The sequence below is a fragment of the Gavialis gangeticus genome, unplaced genomic scaffold (genome assembly GCF_001723915.1).
Source record: "Gavialis gangeticus isolate Ggan-Ray unplaced genomic scaffold, GavGan_comp1, whole genome shotgun sequence".
NCBI classification, from domain to species: Eukaryota; Metazoa; Chordata; order Crocodylia; family Gavialidae; genus Gavialis; species Gavialis gangeticus.
Window position 1 is genome coordinate 16876743 of NW_017728994.1, and position 5040 is coordinate 16881782.

General features: G+C 45.0%; 1 protein-coding gene across 9 annotated transcripts in view; it reads right to left on the bottom strand.

The window, feature by feature from the left end:
* The window catches only part of ZMIZ1 (zinc finger MIZ-type containing 1), a 607902-nt gene that overhangs the window by 523620 nt on the left and 79242 nt on the right, over nt 1–5040 (bottom strand). For 8 of the 9 annotated variants that reach the window (XM_019502343.1, XM_019502355.1, XM_019502347.1 and 5 more), the window contains one exon: nt 3163–3278. The exons of the other annotated variant lie outside the window; for it this stretch is intronic. The gene's annotated coding sequence lies outside the window, so the exon portion shown is untranslated. The remainder of the gene's footprint in view (nt 1–3162; nt 3279–5040) is intronic. 9 annotated transcript variants of the gene reach the window in all.

The following is a 5040-nucleotide window of genomic DNA, read 5'->3' on the forward strand; positions in this document are numbered from 1 at the left end:
TACAAATTAGTTAGAGGGGACCAGCAGGCATTGAGGGAGTCCCTGTTTCCCCGACCACTACTAGGAGTGACTAGGAATAATGGTCACAAGCTGGCAGAGGGTAGATTCAGATTAGACATCAGGAGGAGCTACTTCATGGTCAGGGCAGCTAGGATCTAGAACCAACTTCCAAGTGAAGTGGTGCTGGCTCCTACCCTGAGGGTCTTTAAGACAAGGCTAGACAATCACCTTGCCAGGGTTGTTTGACCCCAGTACTCTTTCCTGCCATGGCAGGGGGTCGGACTTGATGATCTGCTCAGGTCCCTTCCGACCCTACTAACTATGAAACTATGAAACACATTTGATCTGTATGTACAGTATTCTCAAAGCATTTCTGCTCCTCTTATAATTTAGTTGGAGAAAAGACAAAATACAGGTAACTATAGAAAATAACAATATATGAAGAGCAACACAACAGTAAAATTAAATTATATCAATTTTTGGTTACTTATCAGTTTGACTTTTTCCCCATTAAACACTTCCAAAGCCCAGCAACACTATGCCCACCCCCATGCTCCCCCAAGTGTTTTAATTCAACATAGAAAAATTCCCTTTTGCTCTGATTCTCAATTTTCACTCCCATGTCCAGGTTTTCTCCCAAATCTTTTTACCCCAAGAGATACAGTTGGGATGACAGCATGTCATAGTACAGGTTCTGCTGCTTAAATACCATACATATGCAGGCAGTTAAATCACATGGTACATCAAGGCACTATGCAGGGGGTTAACAATATATGTTTCTTGGGAGTCCGAGTCACTGAAGCAACTGGAATAGGATATCACTGAATATCAACTTGGCTTCTCCAGACACTTACATGTCACTTTGATTGAATGCACAAAAAGGAGCATATTGAGACAAGGTGTTTATGCCTTGGCCCAATGATTCTCAACCTCATTAGACTAAGGGCACCTTTTGCAAAAGACCAGCTCTTAGCTTTCACTCATTTTTTGACCATGGAGCAATTCTTGAGCTCTTGCATGGAATTCTGTAAGACCACAACAAATCAGAATGGTTTTGACACCCTTGACTTCCATTGGAAATCTCTGGGTTTATCTTGTAAAGCATGTGCAGACGTTTATATACCCAACTCTGCTAATATTGTGTGGCACCCCACAGCACTTTTCTTAAAAGGATCTCATCATACCCTAGGCCTAAGGTTCTCTGGAACGCTGACTGAGAATCACTGCCATAGCCCTCGCTATAAAACCTGCTGAGGAGAGGAGGATAAATATTGTCAACATGCTGCAATAAAGTAAGATAGCGATACAGGAAAATTGGGTATCACCTCAACAAGTATGAAGCACCAGGCAAGAGACAGACAGCATGCCCTGGCAAGAGATGGCAACAGCCCAAGGGCAGGAAGTGGAGACAGGGTAAAAGAAAGTCTCCAGTGAAAACTGATATACTGTGCTGGGGTTAGGGCACACAACACGATTAATACAGCCTGCAAAAACCTAGAGGTTTGTATTTGCATGAACCCAATCCTGGTGCAGTTTAAAGGATCCCAAACTGTAAATGAACCCAAGCAGAAAGCATCAAGCATTGCAGCAGCTACAGCTCACCCAGGCTTGTGCAGCATCTTTCTTAATTGACCCAAAAATCCTGGGTTGGCAATAAACATTTCACAAGTTCTAATAAGGAATACTTATGGGAAGTAGGAGTTTTGGAACCTTCTTCTCAGCTCCTTTCCCCACTAAAGGCACTTCTCTGCCTTATGGGTCAGCAAATGCATACCTGAAGCAGCCAGGCAATTCCCATTGATTCAGTATGGCAGCCCAGGAGAAAAGCTATCAGCTTTTTTTAAAGAGATTTAGCGAACCAGATGCCATTTTTGAAGCACGAGAAAGGAAGAAGTAAAACCCACTTTTCTATAGGAACAAAGATTAGCGGCCTGGGTGCCAGGCACTACTCCTTCCTTAAAAGGTAGGAGACAAAGTGATAGACAGGTAATTACCTGGAAGGGACCCTTGGGAAATTCCAGGAGATGCTATTAGAATCCTTCAACTGGTCTGAAGGATTTTACTTGTCTCTGTTAGTTTCAATTGAAGCTCCCCAAGAAACACTAACCCAATAAATCTGCTGCTTCATTCTAGAAGATAGCCCACCAATCACCAGAGACTGTTACATAAAAAGGATTTTCTTGCTTCCTCATTGTCAACAATGTAAGAGGGGCAAAATATAGGAGAGATCTGCTAGAAGCAAATTTACCTGTCTGCAGTTTGTTATTTGATTTGCAAGTTTTACCTGGGGGTACCTGCACTTAGTCCAATTTTAAATGTGTATCACGTGCGCACCCTCCACTTTGCACCCAAACTTATCTTAATTGAGCTGTTGTCCATGGTTATTTTTACAGGGTAATGTTTCATTTTGGTATCAACTGGGAACATGACACAAAAAATCATATGGCTGAAAGCAGGAAGAAACATAAGGATTACATGGAATTCTTCACCAGATATAGCCACAGAATTTAATCTTTAAGGATGTCTGCAAGAAAAACAACTGTACATTATCCTATTCTGGCACTTCTGTCTGGAACTGGAAGGAACTGAATACATATGAAATCTCAAGGAAAGCCTCATGCTAACACTATTTTTTACCTAAACTGACATTATCCAAATGGAGACCTTTTGGCCTTCTTTTTGTTCTGTGAAGGCCATCATGCCATTGACTGAGCACAGAAGGCCTAGGCAGGGTTGCACAAGGGTATGGAATAAAATGACAGTATTAAGAGACTACACCCCCGACACTAGCTATGGCACCCCACCATCTTTCCAGATTGACTAAATCCTTCCACCACAACTGTGCCAGGCTACCTACAACATAGTAAGTACTTTCCCCACACCCTTACCTCTGCTATAGTTTCAAACAAATCTTGTGCAATTTCTCAATATAAACTGTATCTAAAGAAACAGGAGCAGAAAGGTGTTTTTGAAAATGTACAGAAACTTCTCTTTGGTTGGTAAAATTAATACATCTAATTGGAAAGTGATCAACATGAGGTAGATAATCAACAAAAAATCCTCAGACAAGCATTTTTAACATTGCTTTCATTTTCCTAAATTAAATGAATTTCTAAATGAAATTTAACAGGCAAGACACATAAGCAGGCAGATAAGAATTACCTTTTGCCCCTCTAATGAGGCCGCCGCCAATTAGCACATTCCTGGAGCTTCTAATTCAGACAAGGAAAAAAAAAGGAGCTGGGACTGATGTCTGTGTCCATAAGGCACAGTATTTCCTAAGAGAAAAAAGAAAGTAAGGGGGTAGTTAAGTTTTAGTAGCTGTAACATTGTTTGATGAAGTAGCAGTTTACAAACAAATCCTTTAACATGGTTATGGTATTTCTCCTTCTACAGTCCCACATACATCATCAGCAGATGATGTATATGGAGCAGGTAGGGGTTGTCCATCTTGCTAACAAACCAAAGCAAAGACTGAAAGCCAAGTCACCTGTTAATAAAAATGCAGATAGATTCATCTCAACTGCTGGAGATCTATACAAATTTAAGGGAAGAAAAAGCAAGACAACAGAGCTAAAATAAACCCACAGACAATGGATGCAAGGGACAGTCAAAAATATTCATGAGTTTTTGCTTTAATTTTTACATAAACTTGCTTCAGTCCCAGTTGGGCCATTTCGGTGAATATTCAACATGCCACTTTTACTGGCAAAATAGGTGTGTGGCAGTACACTTGCAGTGCCTGCCACATTAACGGCTGAGTCAAGCAGCCAGCAGGTGCTTGATTGCGGCAGTCATGTTAAAACACTAGCTGCCTATATAAACACAGGAGTTTGCTGCTGGCAGCCAGGCAGAAACATTGTCTGGCTGAGCTGCATGGGACATCTAGCAGGTAGGAGCAGGAGGTTCTTGGTCCTGGCTGGGCACAACCTAAAACTGCACCCTACTGGGGAAGGGTGGCCTGGTGGGGCTCCTGGTAGTGTCAGAGTCCCCAGGAAATGCCAGGCCAGTTACAGTCAGGGTGCCTTAACCCCTAGACCTTACAACACAGTGGATACAAGTGGGCCAGGCATGGCTATAGCCACTTGAGCCCAAAGAGGGTGCAAGACCCAGGCAGGGCCAGGCACAGCTGTGGCCACTTGAGCCTCCACAAAGGAGGGAAAGCCCTGAGTCCCAAAGGAGGGGAGAGATGTGTAACCCCAGAGAGGGGGTGGTAGTGAGGGCCTAAAAAAAGGGTTGAGTAGGGCTGTGGGTCAGCCTGAATGGCAGCCCAAGGGGGTGTGCCAAGTAGGGCTGTGGGACAGCCTGAAGGGCAGCACAGGGGGCAACCCCTTGGAGAGCAAGTTGAGAGAAGTTTGGAGCCCCACAAAGGGGAACAGAGGGCTGGGAGCCCAGTAGGTGGGGTACAGTGTGCATTTGTGTAGTTTTATGTAAAGTTGCCCCAGGAGGGGCTGGGGCAAGCTTGGCCCAGGTCAGGAACTTGGCTGGCCACTACCCAGGTGAGTGCTGCAGGAGAGGCCCAAGAGACTACGTCTGCCATCCAAGGCGTGATCCGAATAAAGCCTACAGGAGCTGCTCCCAGAGGAAGCAGGTCAGAACAAGTTGTCGATGCGAGGGAGACCCTGTGAGAGGGGGTGGAGTGCAAAAGGCCCTAGTGAGAGGAGGACGGAGTGACTGTGTGTGTGAAAGGCCTGACAGTGAGGGCTAAGCTTGGCCCAGCTCCAGGCCAGGAGCATAATGTCACCATGGATGCCATCTGTGAGGCATGGGCTGTGGTGTAGGGGAGGTTCAGAGCCACAGATAGTGCCCCCTGGCATCGGGGTGTGTAATGGGCAGTCTTCCACGTTTTCCACTAGCTTGTGGGAACAGCAAAGTTTTGGCAGGAGAGACTGAGTAGACTGCTCCATAGAGACAAGTGGGCAGCCCAGCATGAGATCCAGCCCCAAGCATGTCCCCTGTCACAAGGTGGAAGGCAAATTTAAACATCAAATGCACAAAGATATATACATATACAGGTATCCCCCCCCCCCCCCCCCCCCC